We start from the raw sequence: 21,997 nt of genomic DNA, 5'->3' as shown, positions 1-21,997 counted from the left end.
CACAAAGGGGGATCGAAGGGTGACACGAGTAATTACAGACCAGTTAGTTTAACTTCTGTTTCAGGTAAAATAATGGAATCACTGGTTAAAGATGTATTGCAGGATCATCTAGACAAGACTGCAGCAATAATTCAGACACAGCATGGGTTTATTAAGGGAAAGTCTTGTCTGACAAATTTGATAGGATATTATGATGTGGTTACAAAGGAACTGGATGCAAACAATTATTTTGATATCATATATTTGGATTTCAGGAAAGCTTTTGACACTGTTGCGCATGGAAGACGATTGTACAAATTGGAGCAGAATGGTATTAAGGGTAAGTTGCTACAATGGATAAAAGGATGGTTAAGTGGGAGAAGACAGAGGGTGGTAATCAATGGGTGCTGCTTTTCGTGGACTAATGTTATTAGTGGTGTCCCACTATTGTTTTGTATATTTATCAATAATATTGATGAAGGTATATCAGGCTTAATGTCGAAGTTTGCAGATGATACAAAGGTTGGCAGGGTTGTTAATGAAGTAATGGCAGTGTGCTACTGCAACAGGATCTATATAATTTGGGCAGATGGGCTAAGAAGTGGCAACTGAAGTTTAACCTTGACAAATGCAAAGTACTGCATATGGGTAGAAGTAACCCCAGAGAAACGTACCAACTGCGTGGTACTACACTTAAGGTGGTAGAAAATGAAAAAGACCTGGGAGTAATTGTGCAGTTAGATATGAAGTTTTCTGAGCAATGCAGACAGGCTGCCAGGGCAGGTCATGGGGTTTTGTCAATGATATATAGGAATTTTGCTATCAGGGAAAAGGAGGTGATTATCCCTCTGTATAAGGCAATGGTCAGGCCACGCCTTAAGTACTGCGTACAGGTCTGGAGGCCTCATTTTAGGAAGGATATAGATTTACTTGAGCATGTACAGAGAAGGGCAACAAGATTGGTGAGGGGAATGAAGGGATCCTCTTACCAAGAGAGGCTTAAGTTCTGCAAATTGCAGTGGCTGGAGACTAGGCACCTGCGCGGTGATCTGATTGAGGTATATAAGGCCTTGATTGGGTTGAGCACGCTGAATTCTGATGGGATCCTTCCACTTGTTCAGATTACGAACCTAAGGGGGCATAAATTCAAATTAAGAAAAGACCGATGTAGATTGGATGTGTGGAAATTTGCCTTTAGCCAGCGGGTGGTTAATTGCTGGAACAAACTTCCATCTGTCGTTGTGGAAGTTGATAGGTTGAATAAATTTAAGGAGGAACTGGACAGGCATTTGGAGGGAATGGTGTGATTTTTTTTTTTTTTTTGGCTGATGCTGCATAAGCTCACACACTTGCTTTCTTGCATTAAATGCCACTGCTACTACTACTACTTCATTGGGGCAAAGATTACTTAGTTGATTTCAATTCTTCTAAAACTCATTCCTCTCCTATATCCTGCATAAAGGATTCTTCTGCCCCCATACTTATCTTTCCTGACAGTCAGATATCTATACCTGATCACATATCTCTATTTGGAATTGCTCTGACTTTTAATCTCTCGTGACGCACATCAAATATTGCTTTCTTCTGCATCTGAAAAACTGGGTTTTCTCTTTTGATCTTGACTTTTCTTCTAAACAAGTTTTCTAAACAGAAATAGATTTTCTTCTAAACAAGTACTCAATGTGTATAAATCTCAAATTTGTCTTACCATGGAATATAATTCCCACTTATGCGGCTGTGTCCCCATAACTGCTCTCAGTCTTTTAGACTCCATTCAAAAGGGGGCAGTTTGTTAATCAATGATACCTTTCTTACAAAGTCTCTCCAATCTCTGTTTCATAGATGTTCTCTTTCTGCTGCATGCCTTCACAAGAGACTTCCATGGGCACTGTTCTTCATAATTGGTTTCTGTAATTCCCCTTCTCTTCCAACCCAGTCCAAACACTTGCTGCAACCAGTTAGCATCCTTTTTACTCTCTAATTTCAAACTTGCAGAACCAACTTTTCTTCTTCCTCATTTATTCCTTCTGCTTCCATTTTCTGTAACAATCTCCCTTCACATGTATTTCCAGAAAATTAGTCTACAGAAATTCAAATCTAATGGCAAGAAGTACCTTTTTTATTTTCTTAACCTTCAACCTTCACAAGGTATTAAGTACTATAGGTTCTTCAACCTTTTGTGCTTGGGAGTTTTCAAAGCCTTATATAAGATGTTGAGTGGAATCTTCAAATTCCCCAAATTTTTACAAAGATGTTATAAGCCAAGATATGACAGGTGTGTTGACATTGTAATCTGTATTACTAATTATTAAAGCAAATGGAATGTTTCAAGGTAGTGTTACAGAATGAACTTGTTCATAATGTGCCAAATGTTTTTTGAATGTGTTTTTTCTGTAACCTTCACTGTGCTTTTTTCTTTGCAGAACTTTATTTTTTTCAGATTTTTTTTTTTTTTTTTTTTTCTGTGTTTAACAAAGCACTAAGCTTTTGGAAGGATAAAGAGAAAATTTCCATTTGAAGGACAGCTTATGTGCCCTAAGAGTCTGCTGTTTTAGTTTGGTGCTACATGGTTTCATTGATAGCAGTTATAAAAAAAACATTCTTATACTAAATGTAATTTTTGTGTGAGTTTAGTTTATTTACCACACTTTTAGCAAGAAAACTACGAGTATGAGTACACAGTTGTATGCTGGCATTGTTTCAGGATTCTTCCAAAATCATATCTCCTTGCTGATCCACTTCTTTCCCTATTTTTAATACCGTTTTGACTCAGCATTTTTAGTTAGGAGAAAGGAATGTGGCCTTATTGAGTTTGCCTGGAAAATAACATAATGAAGGAAGCATTGGAGAAGAATTTTTGAAGCTAGCCACTATTGCAATGGCAAGTATTATTTAAGTAAAGGAAAATTTTTGAAGTGGCACCACTTACCAACAGTGGTATCAAATGCCAAATTGATCTCTTGTTTGACGATATTTAGGATCACTATAAAAAGATTATGCCCCCTTCCCATTGCAAATAATTTTGATGATAAATCAGTATGCTGATTCATCTTAAACTCAAATATAGCATTTGCACCTTGAACTCACCTCAGCTTAAAAGGAACTATTTTAGAACTAAGTTCCTTTGATTATCTTTCAGAAAAATTTCTTGTAACTTCATTTAATCCTTACTTAGTTGCACTAGTTAAGTATTCTGTGAGTGTTTGTCAACCAGCTATAGGAGTGGTAATATGGTTATGTGAAATTGTCATTAGGTGTTATCAACCTGTTATACTCTTTTTAGTGAAAGATGAGTGGGATGTCACACGTGTGACACATAATAGCCAATGATACATAATAACCAAACCATGTCATGCTGACAAATTATTCTAGCTAGGATTGTATAGTTAGCTTCCACCTTTATCATTAATGAAGTTGAACATGCTGTGAGTTGTCCTGCTATTGTACTACTTTCAAACAAATATGACATTGCTAAAAGCTTATTAACTTGCATTTTTTTTAACAGATGAGAATGCTTTAAATAGCAGATCAACATTTTGGCATTGCAACGATGTTGCTAAAACATTAATCTACCAACTGCATAAATTCCAATAAAATATATTTGAAAGTAGGGCAGTACCAGGGAAACCCATTGTGAAGACAGTTTATGCTATGAAACATTGGGTGGAAAAAAAAAAAAAAAAAAAAGTTAATGTTCACAGTGTTATATTTTGGGCACATTCAATTTCTTTAAAATTTTCTTTTTCTGTGATTAACTAAGTGAAAAGTAAATAGGTAATTAATCATAGTATGCTATGAATAAATCTGTTATGTACTTTACTTATTTTTTCTTGTGTTTTAATTACTATAGAAATATAACACATTTCATGTAGATTAACTCAAGACTTGAGGGACTCTGCAAGACTGGGGGGTGGTTATCAGTGGCCCCCACTTGCAAATAGAAGGAATCTATTTTGTAGAGATGGTATTCATTTAAATAAAGGTGGTGCAAGGATTTTTGCCAGTATCATTGAGGATACTTTAAAGGTTCAGGGAAACTGCTAGTTAGGGAGGAGAAGGGTAATATAGATCTGCATTTATGTGATGGGTCAAAGCAATGCTTGCATTCACCTCAGGAATTCTTGTTGTTGTCACAACAGCTATTGTTGGCAAGATGTTCTGGTTGTAGCAACATTTCAAATGAGTGGGATGTGAAAGATAGGGAAACAAGCCAAAATAACTTCAAGGAGTGTGTCAGGGTAGTAAACTGTAGAAGAATACTTGGATCTTAACTGTGTATGCAGTGTTGTTAAGTGTTGTCAATGAAATGGCCCAATTTGAACTCCTGGTTAGGACATCTAACGCTAACATAATAATAACACTAATAGAAATGTGGTGCCACCAGTAAATTGGGGATGAAGAGTTCCACTATGGTATGTATAATGTATTTTGGAAAGACAGGGAAGATAGGAGTGGCAGTGTCATACTTCTTATCAAAAGCAGCCTGAGTGCGAAAAGAGCACTAGTCTGAAATTACATCTGCCAGCATAGAATCTGTGTGGTGCGAGCAAAGGTATAATGAGAGTGGGATTAATGTGCAGACCGAAGAACATGATGAAAGTCTTTGATTGGAAAAAGTGGGAGGGAAACTCACCTTTGGGAAAAATTACAGAGCTGGCAGTCAGATAGAGCAGAAAAAGATAGCATGGGACAATTACAGAGTAGTGAATAGTACTGAAGCCTACAACAGCTACAAGTTGATTTTTATAAAAGCCATAAGTTATTAATTATTAACACTGTGTGTCTCAACCTGTGTGCCACGAGTATGCTTCAAGTGCCATAGAAAAGGCAAAAAAAAAAAAAAAAAACCTGAGAAAGCATGGCAAACAGAGCAAAGAATGAGGTCAAGAAACTAACCAAAATTAAAAAGACATTTTGATACAAAATAGTTGCAGTATTAAAATATGCCAGTCTTCTTACAAGAAAAGAAAATGAGTATGAAAGCCATATGTTATTAATTATTAACACTGTGTTTCTCAGCCTGTATGCCTCGAGGAGGCTTCAAGTACCATGGAAAATGTAAAAAAAAAAAAAAAAAAAAAAAAAACCCAAAAAAAAAACTGAAGTTTTATAATAAAAAAAAATTCAAACAAAAAATTCGTTTATTTCTGCTGCACTGAATTATACTAAAATAATTAATTTTATGAGAGAAACATTAGAGCTGTTAAAGACAAAAATTGTACGTTATTTCCCATCCCTTTGATACCAAAAGAATATTTGTGGATAAGAGACCAATTTACAACAAGAAACCTTCCAATGTTAGAATTCAGTCTGCAAGAAGAATTGGCTGAGATCCTTAGTGACCAGTTGCTGGAAATTCACTTTAATAACACTAATATTAGCAAATTTTGGATCAAAATTCAAAATGAATTTCCACGAATTTCAGAAAAGGCAATTAGAATTTTATTGCCGTTTTCCACTTCTTATGTGTGCAAAACAGGATTTTTTGCTTTAACTGAGGTTAGGGCTGACGTAGCTGATTGTCAGTAGCAAGAGTGCAGTATTACATGCTCTTTGAATGAACCGGAGTTCCATGACTGCTAAATACAATTAACGTTTGTATTGATGATTTATTGTAAACACTACTGATCTGGTGGTCATGCCGGAGTATAAACAAAAAAAGGAAGAGAGACTAAAGTCGGTAGAAGAGGAGCTGAGAGTAAGCCTATCCACAGTAAATCCTTGTATTAAAAAAACTGTGTGGATCCCATCAAACCTCACCACTGATTAAAATGTTATAATTATAGTTTTATTTATTTTTATATATATTTATGTTAATTTTTTACATATTTTCTTTTAAATTTTTTGTAACTCATGTTCAAAAAAAGAGATATTTAAAACAAATAATATGTATATTATTAAATACACCCAACGGAAATAAATTCCCATTTGTGAATATATGAGTGTAGTAGTAGTGATTGTAATGTGTAGTGTGGCACAAAATTTTAGTGTCTTTATTAAAGGTGTGCCACAGGAACAAAAAGGTTGAGAAACACTGTATTAACATATGTAATGTAACTGACACTGCACTTAAAGCATTGTTTTTAATTTCACTCTGTATAGCCAAAACTAAAAAGCTTTTTGCTATAGCAGAAAGCTTAATTATGCGTTTCTTAGTAGATGCATGCAAGACCATTCTGGGAGGGGAAGCAGCAAACGAATGAGAATTCTACTCTTTGAACGATGATCTTCAACAACTGTTAGAACGAGTGAAAAATCTAGATCCTTCACTCTTCAGTTGGATGAATCAATAGATATTGCTAACAAAGCTGTAATACTTATGTATGTTCGATGTGTTGATTGGGATGGTGAAGTAATTGAAGAATTCATGAACAGGTTATACTTGTCACACTGTTCAGCTGCATCAGTAATATTTAGGATTGGTTGCAAAATTTAAAGTAGTGCTACAAATTCAAAGTACTTGGTAATTAATTCAAATTAATCACCAAGAATTATTACCAAGTAAACAGTTTGGCCCAAAGTTAAATAAAGTGTTATCAATCCATCAAAACACTAAATTTAATACAATCCATTGCGCTTCAATGCAAGTAAGTGGGGTCTGCACATTCCACACAATTAATTTTTAAAGAGAGCTGTAATTTTTAAAGAGAGTCAGAGCCCTCTTTACAAAATTACTGCATGCAGTAATTTTGTAAAGAGGGCTCTGACTCTCTTTAAAAATTACAGCTGTGAATTACAGGCTCCGAAAAAGCGATGTGTCTGCCTTTTTATTTACCTAATTGTTATTTTATATTGTACTTTATACGTAGTCTTATAGTTATGCTGGTTATTTTTATTTTTAATTTAGATAGAGTTTTTGTAGATTACTACTTAATATATGTAAAATCGTTATTTCGTTCGAATCTTGCAGGCATTGTTTTTGTATAGAGTAGTAGGGAATTCAAATTTTTAATTGTGGTAACTAGGTAGCTGTAATGTATAATTATATAGCATAGTATTGACAATTAATTAAATTTATTGATCTTATTAATTTAAAAATATCATGCCACAGACTAGAGTAGCAAAGCGGCGTGCACAAAGTGGCAGGAGTGCTGTGACTGAGGGGGGGGGGGGCAATTCTCCAATGCATCACAGCCTAAAAAATGTGTAACTTCTGAAATGTTTGCCGAACTCTCTGGAACAAAACATGATCTAGCCAAGGAGGATGTCTTTGTGTGTGCCAGGTGTAGAGAGAGAGAGTGTCTGGAAATTGGGCATCAACTCGGCGTTCTACTGGGTGTCTGTGAGAGCTTGTAAGGTAGATGCCCTCGAAGAAATTAATATGAGGGGCCCGTCAAGCTCTCAGCTGCCCAACTCAACGCCAGAGCTCATTACTGGGCATCAGGCAACACAGTGGCAATCTCCAAGGCAGAATGCGTTGGTCCCAAAGGAACTAGTTATTGTTGGTGACTCTATTGTCAGGGAGACAGGGAATATATTGTGTAAAACGGATAGATGGAACAGGACCTGGGTATGTCTGCCAGGGGCAAAAGTTGATGACGTTGTAAAGCATATATCATCTTTTAAGGGCAAACAATGACATTAAGAGTAGAAGATCTGCAGATTTACTTAACAAGTACAGGTCAATGTTGCAAAAAAGTAAGTCGTGAGTTAGGGTTAAATTTGAAAGTGTCTGCAATTCTGCCCAGACACGATAGGAGGGAGTACATGATGAGAGCCTTGTCAATCAATTCGGCCTGGAGGGAATGTGCAAGGCTCAAGGGGTACAATTTTTTTCAGTGTGGTCTGTGCTTGTTAACAGGAGAGACTGCTCCTACAGGGATGGGATACACTTAAATAGAAAGGGTGCAAGAATATTTGCTGATGCTATCGAGGCAGTGTTAGGTGGGTTGGAAAACTGCTAGCTAGGGGGGATTTACAGACTAATAGATTAAAAGTAACTGCAGGCAGAGGTGAAGGTGATTCTTGCACAACCTTCTATTAGAATAAGTAGCGACCTCGAGCGAGGGTTGCTGGGGTTTCAGGGACTGATGGCAGTCATCGTGAAACAGGTGGGTATATGGGATGTGTCAGGGTAACTAGCAATAGGTGCATGTATACCAATGCTAGAAGTATAGTAAATGAATTTGAAGTGTTGGTCAAGACATCAAACGCAGATATTGTTGGGATATCAGAGACGTGGTGTCACACTGATATTAGGAATGCAGAATTGGAATTTGGGGAGTACAATGTGTACAGAAAGGATAGACAGGATAGGAAGGGAGGAAGTGTCATGCTGTTAATTAAGAAAAACATAAAATCAAAAGAAGTGCATCCAGTTGATATAGATCAGGCCTGGGCAAACTTTTTGGCTGAAGGGCCACATTAGGAATTCAAAAAGAAGGCGGGCCGCACGTAAAATACTATTTTTTAGATATATATTATTTGTTATCATGAAGAAGAAATATAACATAAAAAAAATTATTCTCTAACAACCAAGAATTTAATGAGATGAATGGAACTGTTTTACATCTTTTACCATTTTTTTTTAATTTCGGATGTTAATTTTGTAGTTGAAATTCTTAAAACTGCTTGTAAATGTTCATCGGTGATGCTTCATCATAAAGAATTTTTATTTAGATTCATGATGTTTGTTTGTGTTCACATATGTTTGTTCACATATGTAGGTTGATCCAAAAATAACAAACATTTTTCGGGCGAAATCTTTAAGTTCGTCGAATTTGCCCGAATTAAGAGTATTGTAAAATTTACAGATTTCCTCACGACGGTGCAATTCCCTTAAATCGGTATCACACTGTAGATATATAACCCAAAGCTGTAGTTCACTTGGTGCACTATCAATTTCTATTGAAAATGGGTTGTGCACTATTGCCAAACTTGTCTCAGTTTTTCGGAAGTCGCCAAATCTTCGTGAAAAGTCGTCATTCAAAGCGTTGATAATTTAACAATATTTTTCAATTTATTTTCTGGAATCTCCAGCAACTTCTTGGTTGGAAAGTGGTCTACCTTGTTAATTAATAAATGTCAAAGGAACAACTGGAGTTTAATTTAAATCCATTCAAACTTTTTACCATATCATGGGCATATCAATTTTTCCCTTGTAACACAGTGTTGAATGTATTTAAGTGCGTCACGATGTCCAGGGTAAACGCAAAATCACAAATCCAGTTATTATTAGTTAACTCGGTAAAGTCCATAATATTTTTCAGTTTTAAAAATAGAATGATGTCATTTTTAAGATACTATACTTGCCGAAGAACTTTTCCTAAACTAAGCCATCGAATTTGGCTATGATAAGGAATATCTGTGTACTCGGATTCAATCAATATCTTGAAGAAAATTTTAATGAATTGTCTGTGTTTCAGACCCCTCGATTGTATTAAATTTACTAGTTTAATAACACAAGATGTGACATGTTCAACTTTTAACACATTTTTACATAATACTTGTTGATGTATAATACAATGAATTGTAATTAAATTATAATCAGGATAATTTTCACAAATTTTATCCTGAATTTTCTTTAATGCTCCAACATTTTTACCTGTCAAACTTGGTGCTCTGCCAGTTGTTACACTTACCATTTTGTTCCATTGTGAATTATATCTTGTTAAGCATTTTTCAACTTTTTCAAATATATCAGCTCCCGTTGTTTGGTCTTTTAAGAGATTCCATTGAAAGAAGCTCTTTAATAATTTCAAAATTAGAGGTACATCCCCTTATGCTGGGTGGGTAAAGTGCCTTCCTGGCAACCCAAAGGTCGCGGGTTCGAATCCCGCCTCGGGGGCTTGGATCAGAGTACTGCAAAAACCTTGGTAGGTTCATTGAAGCTGATGTGCCAACAACTAACTAAAATAAAAAAATAACATCCCCGTATGAAAATTAAGAACTGTGCAGTATTCTTTTGGTCGTTACTTTCGTCGAGAGCTATCGAGTACCATGTTATGGATTCTAATACTGATAATAATTGCTCATTGAAATTTGTATTGATACATTCAATTCTTCTTACTAGGGTTTGCCGAAATAAACTTATATTCTCAAATTTGTGTTTAATGTCAGGACATATAATTCCACAAGCTTCAGTCATACATTCTTTAATATAGTCTCCATCAGAAAAAGGCTTGTTGCTTTTTGCAATTATATGAGAAATAACAAAACTTGCCTCTACAGTAGCTTCTTGTTCCTTAGTTACCCGTGTAAACACATTTTGTTGTCTAGATAAATTTTGAATCAATCCATCGGCAGTTTTCTTTCTCGCTTCCGGAGTTAAATTGGCACCATATTCGGAATGTTTAGTAGTGAAATGTCTTTTAATATTATACTCTTTCAACACTGAGACACTCTCCCGGCAGATGAGACAAATAGGCTTGTTATTTATGTTAGCAAAAAAATATTTTGTGTTCCACTCTTCATTGAAGACACGATGCTCTTGTTGAATTTTGTTTTTTATTCATTTTTAAAAGGGCGCAAGTATTATTTTTATCGCTACTGGCACCAAGATGATAACCGAATATAACGCAAAAAAACTAACCTAACTGCGGAATGACCGTCAGAGAAAGCAGATTGGAACTGCGGCCGGTCAGCAGTCCTATCCTATTACTTCGCCACCGCAGCAAAGCCGTTGTCGTCATCACCGGTTGTCTGTTACCATAGTTTCGCGCAGTTAGTTTATAATTGCAAAATATACCATTATAGAAGCTGAGCTTCTTCAGAGAGACCTAGATAGACTTCAGGAATGGTCAGAAAAATGGCAGCTATGCTTTAATCCAACAAAGTGTAAGGTATTACACCTGTGAAACAGTAATCCCAAAATAACTTATTCACTTGGTGAAGTTCAACTAAATCCAGTACTGGAGGAAAGGGACTTGGGTGTTACGATACAGTCAGACATGAAATTCTCTGAGCATTGTAAACAGGTTGCAAGGAAGGCCCATGGTGTCCTATCGATGATCTATAGAACTTTTGCAAGTAGAGATAGGGACGTGATAATCCCATTATATAAGGCTTATGTTAGACCACACTTGGAATACTGTGTTAAAGTATGGAGACCGCACCTAAAGAAAGATATTGAGCTTCTTGAAAGGGTGCAAAGACGGGTAACTCGCCTGGTGAGATCGGCAAAAGGGCGTCCTTATGAAGAAAGACTTCGAATATGTGGGTTGCAGAGTTTGGAAACTAGACACCTTAGAGGAGATTTGATTGAGGTGTTTAAGGCTCTGAGAGGCATCAGTAAAATGAATGAGGATGAAATTTTCAAGATTATAAATGATGCTATAACTAGGGGACATAAATTCAAGTTACGGGGGGGAAATGTTTAGATTGGACTGCAGGAAGTTTTATTTTAGCCAGCGAGTTATAAATTACTGGAATAAGTTGCCTTCATGGGTGGTAGAGGCTGACAGTTTGGGGAAATTCAAAGGTCATCTGGATAGTACTTTTGGGTAAGGGAAGCGCATAGGATGATAGGTTTAATTTCCTTTTTTTTTTTTTATTTTTTTTATATAATATTTTTTTTTGGCTGGTGCAGCATAAGCCATAGGCTTTCTTTCACCATGCGGCTGTTACTAATACTAATACTAAAGTGCCCGTTAGCTCGCTCCGATTCACACACAATTTCAAATTATATCTCAATTTGAACAATACAGAGATGATAAAACAATTTACAAGTTGACAAATTCTATAATATATTACATACACAAATTTATTTTTCAAAAAAGGCATCGCAAAAGGCATAAAATAAGTAAAATTTTTTCGAAAATAAAATTAAAGCTCTCGGGCCGCACAAAAATGTGCGGCAGGCTGCATGCGGCCCATAGTTTCCTCGGTCCTGATATAGATGAACAGTGCACTGTTGAGTCAGTTTGATGTGACATAAGCACTGCGAAAGCAAAAATAAGAGTAGGAGTGTGTTATAGGCCTAATGACTCGAATGAATACAATGAACAATTGTACATAGAAATAGAGTGGGCTAGTAAATCAGAATGTCTTATAATGGGGGATTTTAACTTCCCAGATATTGACTGGAACTTGTGGGTTAGTCACTCACACACTAGTAAGACTTTTGTGGATTTATTAGATGATTGTTTTCTGCAGCAGCATGTTCGAGAGGCAACCAGAGAGGGTAATACTCTTGATCTGGTTATCGGCAGTGATCATTCGTGTATTAAGAATTTGCAGATAAAAGAACCACTAGGTGGCAGTGATCACAGTGTACTGATGTGGCATTTACTTAAAGATATAATTCACAAAGTGGGATTGAAGGCTGACACGAGTAATTACAGACCAGTTAGTTTAACTTCTGTCCCGTGTAAAATAATGGAGTCACTGGTTAAAGATGCATTGCAGGATCATCTAGACAAGACTGCAGCAATAATTCAGACACAGCATGAGTTTGTTAAGGGAAAGTCTTGTCTGAAATTTGATAGGATATTATGATATGATTACAAAGGAACTGGATGCAAAAAATAATTTTGATATCATATATTTGGATTTCAGGGGTAAAGGAAAGGGTTTTTGCTTCCGTAAAGGTGAGTACAGTGGTATCAGAAGTTTTTAAATTCTGTACAGTGGGATCAACTGACGATGTTACCAATGGTAATTTCTAAGTGGGAAGCATTCAAGGAATTAATCGTGGAAGCGACTAAAAGTTACATACCTGTTAAGAAATGTTGTTCAGGGTTTAGGCCTAAATGGTTATCAAATGAACAAATGAGACTCGTGACAGAGAAGAAAAATGCATGGGATGCATATAAATTATCAAGCGACTCAGAAGCCTATGGCAGATATAAGCTAGTCTGTAATGCGGTCACAAAGGAGGTTAGGCAGGCAAAGGCAGATTACAAAAAATCTTTGGCAAAGGATGCTAAGAAAATAGCAAGGATTTCTTTACCTATAAGCTCTAAAAGGAAGGGGATGAATCCGATTGGTCCACTTGATATCAATGGTTCGACTGTTGATGATCCTGCTCAGATAGCAAACAAACTGAATGAGTATTTTGCATCTACATTCACACGTGAGGAGTTATTAAGGAAGGAAAATGCCAGAAGATTAACTGAGAGCAAAGTGGAGGAGAAATCGTTGAAGTTAAACATAAGAAAGGCACCTGGGGGTTGATGGAATCTATCCAGTTATATTAAAGGCGGCAGCAAAGGAACTAAGCAAACCCCTTAGCCATAATTATGAGAGCATCCTTGGACTCAGGGAAGTCACCACGGACTGGAGATATGCAAATGTATCCCCAAGGATACATTTGCACATCTTAAGGGAAAGTCTTGTCTGTCAAATTTGATAGGATATTATGATGTGGTTACAAAGGGAACTGGATGCAAAAAATAATTTTGATATCATATATTTGGATTTCAGGAAAGCTTTTGACACTGTTGCGCATGGAAGACTATTGTACAAATTGGAGCAGAATGGTATCAAGGGTAAGTTGCTACAATGGATAAAAGGATGGTTGAGTGGGAGAAGACAGAGGGTGGTAATCAGTGGGTGTTGCTCTTCGTGGACTAATGTTATTAGTGGAGTCCCACAGGGTTCGGTGTTGGGTCCACTGTTGTTTTGTATATTTATCAATGATATTGAAGAAGGTATATCAGGCTTAGTGTCGAAGTTTGCAGATGATGCATAGGTTGGCAGGGTTGTTAATGACAGTAATGGCAGTTTGCTACTGCAACAGGATCTAGAAAATTTGGGCAGATGGGCTAAGAAGTGGCAACTGAAGTTTAACCTTGACAAATGCAAAGTACTGCATATGGGTAGAAGTAACCCCAGAGAAATGTACCAACTGTGTGGTACTACACTTAAGGTGAAAATGAAAAAGTCCTGGGAGTAATTGTGCAGTCAGATATGAAGTTTACTGGACAATGCAGACAGGCTGCCAGGGCAGGTCATGGGATTTTGTCAATGATATATAGGAATTTTGCTAGCAGGGAAAAGGAGGTGATTGTCCCCTCTGTATAAGGCAATGGTCAGGCCATGTATTGAGTACTGCGTACAGGTCTGGAGGCCTCATTTTAGGAAGGATGTACATTTGCTTGAGCGTGTACAGAGAAGGGCAACAAGATTAGTGAGGGGAATGAAGGGATCCTCTTACCAAAAGAGGTTTAAGTTCTGCAAATTGCAGTGGCTGGAGACTAGGCACCTGCATGGTGATCTGATTGAGGTGTATAAGGCCTTGAATGTGTTGAGCACGCTGAATTCTGATGGGATCCTTCCACTTGTTCAGATTACGAACTTAAGGGGGCATAAATTCAAATTAAGAAAAGATAGATATAGAATAGATGTGCTGAAATTTGCCTTTAGCCAGCGGGTGGTTAATTGCTGGAACAAACTTCCATCTGTTGTTGTGGAAGTTGATAGGTTAAATAAATTTATGGAGGAACTGGACAGGCATTTGGAGAGAATGGTGTGTTTTTTTTTTTTTTTTGTTTTGTGGCTGATGCTGCATAAGCTCCTACACTTGCTTTCTTGCATCACTTGTTACTACTACTACTACTAATTACTGCAATTGCAGTAATTACACAATTACTGCATGCTGGCTGTCCAAAGGTAGAGTCAAAAGAAAACTGGTGAACTTAGAGAGGAAGTAGTTTTTTTTCTGTTAGACAAAAATTCATATCTTGCTAAATACCACAAAGATATCAACTGATACTGAATCTAATATCTATATATAGATTTTACAAATATTTCTAAAAAGAAACTGAAGTTATAAGTTAAGAGAGCCAAAGACAGCTACTTTGTTATGTTTGATGGATTAACAGAGCTGCTGAATGACATTAAATCCAGAAAACAGTGAAAAATTTAATTTTGCAGAACTTAAGCTGATCAATGTCGATCACTCGAATACACTTATCAACCTAATTTTTAACAAAACTAAAGAAAACACCAACTGAAAGTTGAGTTGTTATATCAAGTTTATGGCGAAGATACTATGTCAAGAGCTCGTGTGTTTGATTAGCATAAAATTTTTTTTAGAAGAGAGAGAGAGAGAGAGAGAGAGAGAGAGAGAGAATGAATGTGTAAAACAGTGAAGGACCAGGTAAGGACATTTATAATGGTTGCATCAGAACTCAAAATGAACAAAGAAATATAAAAAATTTAAATTTAGGCATGAGAAAAGTGTGTGTCAAGATGGTCCAAAAATTTTGAATGAAGATCAAAGAAAGAAGACTCCAAGTTTGTGAAGATGTTTAAAAAAAAAAAAAAAAAAAATTGAAGACCCAGACTTTCTGAGAACTGTAATTATTTGCGATGAAAATTGGCTGCTCCAGTAAACAATGAGAAATTAAAAGACAATCAATGAAATGGAAGTCAAAACAATCCCAAAAGCAAGACCAAAAAAGCAAGCATGTTAAAATTAACAATGATAGACATGCTTCTTGTTTTCTTTGATATTAAAGGAATTATTATGGCTGAATGTGTTCCACCAAATCAGATTGTCCCACTTCTGACTTTACACCAGTCTGAAGAATATCCATTAATCACAGCCTTTGCACTGCAGTCACTCAGCAATTCATCGTAGAATTTTTCCAGTAATCCCAACATGTTTCAGCTTATAACCTCTTATGAGAGACTGAGTCAAATGCCTTGCTAAAATCCAAATAAACTGTTGAAATTGTTCCTTACATCCAGCTCATGAGTAACTGTGTCAAAATAGCTTACTTAGTTAAACATGATTTTCGCTTAACAGAACCATGTTGTGTGTTATTCAGAATGTCATGTCTATCTAAATATCCCTGGATTACACTCTTAATCATTGTTTCTAAGAATTTCCCTGCCATTGAAGTCAGACCGGTCTGTAGTTACAAAATTCGTTCTTAGAACTTTTTTTATGTATTGGTGATACATTGGTCACTTCTCCAATCCAAAGGAATCCCTCCAGAGTCCAAAGATGCCCTCATAATTAACTTCAGTGGTTCAATACACCCCCTAGTGGCCTTCCTCAAAATTACTGGGTAAGGTAAAGGTAAACTGTAGCCATTATCAACCCACTGCAGGATGGAAGCTTCCTCAACAATTCATGTGAAGGGAATGGACCATAATCTGCAATGCTGGTCCAGTGCAGGTTGGCAGATTGACCGTATTTAGCAGTCAGGGGCTTGAACCCAGGTCTACTCAAAGAGCGTGGGCACTCCCGCTCCTGATCACTCAGCTGCGGAGGCTATTACTTGCCTTTATGCTCAAAAGCTTTTCTAATGAACAGTAATTTCGAAATCACTAATTTCAGATGACTCAGCCTCACTTGCACAGCCTCTTCTCAGCATGAAGTATCTTTCTTCAGTAAAGACAGGTGCAGAGTACTTGTTCAATTCATCTGCTTGTTGTTTGTTTGTTTGTTTGTTATTTGGTTTTTAGGAGCATTAGCAACTAAGGCCATATTGCTCCGGGAATATACGGTGGTCATTCCCTGACCTTTCCGCATCCTCCGTATTTGGTGGTGATGGGCTCGAACCCCAGTCTAATCAAGAAGCGTGTGCTACGCACTGCTGCTCCTGCCCATCTGGCTATGGAGGCGCCTAATTCATCTGCAACGTCAGCTTGGTTGTCTAAGACTTTCCCACACCCAGTGCACAAGAATCCAATCTGATTTGCTTTTTCTTTCTTGTTATTTTATTGGTTTCATTAGCCTGCCAAAAACTGCTAAACAGTAGAATTGAGTGAGAGTTCATCTTGCTGACTGAAACGACTTGTTGCCCACAAGGCCTTTGCAAAGAAAAGAACAGCAGATGTTACAAAGACATTCTTCCTTAGCCACAAATGTTTGCTAAAATATATGCTATGTACTTCATCCACCCTCTAAGTAAGGAAGGTAAAAATAAATTACCATGCTAATTTGTTTCTGTTTATGATATCCTCATTTATGGCCCATAAAGTTCAACTTTAGTTTTATTGAAAAAAACAATTCACCATTTCTACTGCAGATTTTACACTGAATAAAAACCAGTAAATTAAGTGGATTTTACAAACAAATCATAAAAGAAAAAATAGATTCATATTACATCTGGTGAAACTGCACAAATTCACTTTTTTAAGAAGATGATCAGATAATGACTAGATTATTATTAAAAGCTTAAGATTCTAAGCAGTTCTACTGAAAAACCAGTATTATACTGGTTTGTAAGTTGCATCATCAAACAGAATTGCATTACAAAGGCTGATGGGTAATAACCTGAAAAGGCAAATAATAATATTTTAAAAGCTGTTCCACATGATGTATATGCTTGAAAATTATCAAGAAAATTAAAGTCTTCCAAAGGACTACTTCAAGGTTGCTGTTTGTCACCTATTTTGTTTTAGTCTGGAAGTTGCTCTGAGACCATTGTCACTGAAGTGTAGTTCAGTGGGTATTCCCCTTAGTCAAAATAATCTACAATCTACTGTTTGCAGATAACCAAGTTGTGGTAGCAGAGGATGATGATGCAGATTACATGGGCAGAAAGTTACTAGAAGATTATAAAACATGGAGACTGACAGTAAATTTTAATAAGACAGAGTACATGAATCAAAGTGAGGATGTTCTGGATTTAGATGGAATACAGGCGAAAACTGTACAGCAATTTAAATACTTGGGTGCAATTATTCAGGCTGACAGATCATCTGTGCAGGAACTTGAGAAAAGACTGGGTAATAATCCACTCTCTTCACATTGCCAAACCACCCCAATCTTTTCTCCTCTATTTTATCAATGATGGTTTTTTTTGGACGTTCATTGTAAGGTTCATAGAAGGCAAAAAGGCTTAGGAATGCTCAATTCTGTGCTGTAGAATAAAAATATTATTAGCAAAACTAAACATCAAATATATAATGTAATATTACAAAGTGTTTTATTATGAGACTTGAAAATTAAATGAAAGACGAAAATAAACTAGTGGGTGTGAGATGGATTTTTTTGCGAAGATTGGTAAGAAAGTCTAGGACTGAAAAAGTCAGAAATGACCTCATAAGGAATACAATGAACGTCCAAAAAAAAAAAACCATCATTGATAAAATAGAGGAGAAAAGATTGGAGTGGTTTGGTAATGTGAAGAGAGTGGATTATTACATTGCCCAAGACAGCCATGGAATGGATGTTATGGAGAAGGAAAGAGAGGAAGACCAAGAAAGACGTGTAAAGAGGGTGTGAGATCAGCTATGAATAGAAGAGGCCTGGTGGACGAATGTTAGGAAGATAGAAGAAAATGGGAGAAAAAGAATAAAGAAATGACTTTTCAATGTTAGGTTGAGAAGAACCATTGTAATAACGGAATAAATCCTAAGAAGAAGAAGTGAATATGAAGTGGAATACGTCCAACATGGTGCATTTTTCATTGGAAAAAAAAGGAAGTGGTTGCAATTTCAAATTGTTGTTCTGTTTAATGATACATTCTCCTTTCTGATTTTTAAGTGAATGCTGCTGCTGCTGCTGGTGGGGGATCAATGGAAAGGAAACAAAGTTGAAAACTATAAATTGGAAGAAGTATTATTTTCAAAAATCCTCCACATCAGTAATTTATTCACCTTTCTGATTTTAAAACAACGGCATGTGTGTAAGTTGGCCCTATGCCCTTGGAAAAGACATCTGTCATTTTCCCACTTTTTTAACCTGGTGGTAGTTGTGGATCACCTCACAGGTTGCCTTCAAAAATAACATTGCTGCATTAAACCTTAATCAATGATTAAAAATCTAGTGAAAGTGTATGTGTTACTATGGATAAAGAAAATCCCCATGGCTACTGGTCAGAACTAATGCAGTCCTGTTGGTAGAGTATTAATCTTGTTTTAAAAGAAATGTATTCCTACATTTTATATATATATGTATTTAATCTACAGGGTGGCCACTGAAAGACTGAAGGGTTTGAAAAAGTCATAACTTGTTGTTCATTTTTAATCTTTTTTATTTTCTTTTTTTACAGGTTATAGAGCATCCCTTGGAGATTAAAATGGCTACGTATGATGTCCAGCAACGAGTAAAACTCGTTGGGTTTTTCTATTCCAGTGAAAGATCAATTATTGAAACTCAGAGAAAATACCAGCAACATTTTAAAGTCCTAGCGATAACATGATTCGGAACCTAATCGCCTGGTTTGAAAGAACTGGATCAGTCGGCGATCTTCCGGGAAGAGGTCGTAAGTGCACTGACGCAGCGGTGGAAGCTGTACGGTAGAGTGTCCTTGAGGATCCATCTGCCTCTACCCGTCGTTGCTCTGCTCAACTAGGCATCGCCAGAACATCGCTTCAGGAGAATCTGAAAGGGTGGTCAGTCTTTCAGTGACCACATTTTAATCTCCAAGGGATGCTCTATAACCTGTAAAAAAAAAAAGAAAATAAAAAAGATTAAAAATGAACAAGTTATGACTTTTTCAAACCCTTCAGTCTTTCAGTGGCCACCCTATATTATAAAATAATGGAATGAATGTAAAAGGTATATCAGATCAGATTAATGCAATCAATTATAGATTAAACATTACATCAGTCTGTGATGCTTCCGTAGCCATGTGGGCAGGAGCAGCAGTGCGTAGCATGTGTTTCTTGATTAGACCGGGGTATGAGCCCGTGACCACCAAATAAGGAGGATGCGGAAAGGTCAGGGAATGACCACTGCCCATCCCCGGAGCAATATGGCCTTAGTTGCTAATGCTCCTAAAAACCAAATAACAACAACATCAGTCTGTAATTACTACTGTAAGAGTGTAATTGGTACCATATAGGTACTCCAAAGTGTGTTAAAACTTTAGCATAAAAGTACTAGGCGGGCTGATAGGCCAAAAGAACCTATAAAGACTAAGATAGCTTGTGCTGGTTTACTTCATTATACCCTAGAAATAAACATATAATTGGCAATAAAATAAAAAATAGAATAAAATAAAATAATGATTGTGGCTAATTATTGATAATTGGATACATTGAATGGCACTTTTTCAAGAGCTAACACCATTTAGTATATCCTATCAATATTTAGCAAGGCTATCTGTTTCTGATTGTTATCTGCCTGTGTAATTAGGTCCAAATCTAGTAAGAGGTTGGCACACGGTATCACCCTGCAAACGTCACTGAAAGGGATTGATATGGCGGTCGAGGTGTTCTCGTCTGGGGAGGCAGTATCTTGGATGGACGTACACAACTCCATATACTGGAAGAGGTACTGTAACCGGTGCACGCTACTGTACTGAGGTAATCCTTCTCCATGTGCGTCTGTTCCGAGTTCGTGTTTATGGATGATATCGGCACACCCCATCACACTGCAGCTGTTGATATGCTTTTGGAAAGTTGAGGACATTGTTCGTATGGATTGGTCTGTCTGTTTTCCCCGATCTGAATCCCATCGAACACATGTGGGACGCTCTGGGGAGACACCTAGCGGCATGTCCACACCCCAGAAAATGTCACCAGCTGAAGATGGAGCTGATAGAGGAATGGATGATGTTACCACAAGAACTTACCAACAGCATTGTTCTAAGTATGGACAGGTGGTGCAAAGCCTGCATTGACATTAGGGGTGGCCATATCTCCTACTGAGGACCACCTGTTCCCTTTGTTCCATATTTGGCAGTGATGCATCTATATTATGGCAGCCAGTGCTATGTTGCCATTTTTGAATAATGTCCCTCTGTACCGTTTTGTTTCCGTTGTTGTGTTGGTGTTGTTTTTCCTTCATGATTTCTGTACCTCACGAGGTTCCTTTGGTATGCTTTTCCCATATCCAGGCCACTCCTATGAGGAGCTACAGGTGAAAACCTGACTGGTCCTTAAATTTTACACACCAGTGTTACACACACAACTGCAAGGAATTAAAGGATGGTATGTAATGGAGAAGACTGAATTTGATAAAGAAATATAGAATACCAAATTGTAGCTTGTATTAAGGAAATATGGAAATAAACAAAATACTTAATAAAAATTACCATTTGTAACAATTCTATAATAATTAAAATAATTCAGCCTATCTATAATAATAAATTGCAAACCATCATTACTGAAATATTCAATTAAAAGTAACCAATTAAAACAACAGAATAAATAGGAATTTGCAGCTTACCACCCTATTCCTGTATATAAGTATTAAGAGTGAATTTTAGGCACATGTTAATATATCTAGTTATATTATAAAACAAAGAACGATAGTAGCACTCTCTGAAAGAAAATTAAATAAAAAATTAATACTTAACTGCTGCATAATGATCTAGTAGTCATAAATGAACCCAACTTTAGTAAAGATATAGTCAAGCACTATCTACCTGAATTAAAGCTAGATTGTACCAATAAACACAGTACCAGTACAGCTATGCCGACCGGGCTAGCCAGTTGGGTAAAGTGCCTGCCTGGCAACCCAAAGGTCGTGGGTTTGAATCCCGCCTCGGGCTTGGATCAGAGTAAAAATGCAAAACCTTTGGGAGGTGTGTTATAGCCACAGAAGCCAATGCGCCAACAATTAACAAAAAAAAAAAAAAAAAAGTACAGCTACCTATCTAAATATAGATAGGTATATTTAGTGTATAAAATATTATACACTAAAGTATATGACAAGCACAAAGATTTTTTGGTTTTAAATCTCTTAGCCTTAACACACTGGCATTCTAATATTTCAAAGAAAATTCACAGGAATATCATTGTTTCACAAAGGTTTAGATTGATAAAAATATGTAATAATGCTAACAATATCATAGAATTGCTTAGAGATTTAAGATCTAGTTTATTAATAATGATTTTCCATCTAATTTCATTTCAAAACATCTTCATGAGGCTATTTTTATTGCTATTAATAAATGGCACAATAATATAAATCAAAGCTACATCATATCTAAAGTATGCTCTAAATAAATACTTCTGTCCTACTCTTCACAGTTCACTATGATTCTCTTCTTCTGGTTCACAAAATTTTCTATTACAGTTCTATAGTAGCTATTTAAAATCACTTTTGTCATTTTGAGGATTTGTACATATGTGTAAAGTAGGCACTGCCTTGAGAGCAAGTCACGTATAGCTTATGCTCATTGAAAAAGTTGTACCTATATTTGTTCTTATGGCAGGAATCAATTTT

The 21,997-nt window shown here is 36.5% G+C and overlaps 1 protein-coding gene across 4 annotated transcripts in view; it reads left to right on the top strand.

The window, feature by feature from the left end:
- Positions 1-21,997, top strand: part of LOC150084511 (lens epithelium-derived growth factor-like) — a 316,821-nt gene that overhangs the window by 54,984 nt on the left and 239,840 nt on the right. The window lies entirely within an intron of this gene.

Source organism: Mastigoproctus giganteus, chromosome 6 (assembly GCF_048544385.1).
Source record: "Mastigoproctus giganteus isolate SK-2022 chromosome 6, ASM4854438v1, whole genome shotgun sequence".
Lineage (NCBI taxonomy): Eukaryota > Metazoa > Arthropoda > Arachnida > Uropygi > Thelyphonidae > Mastigoproctus > Mastigoproctus giganteus.
The sequence above is the reverse complement of the archived record's forward strand: the minus strand, read 5'-3'. Positions and strand labels throughout refer to the sequence as shown.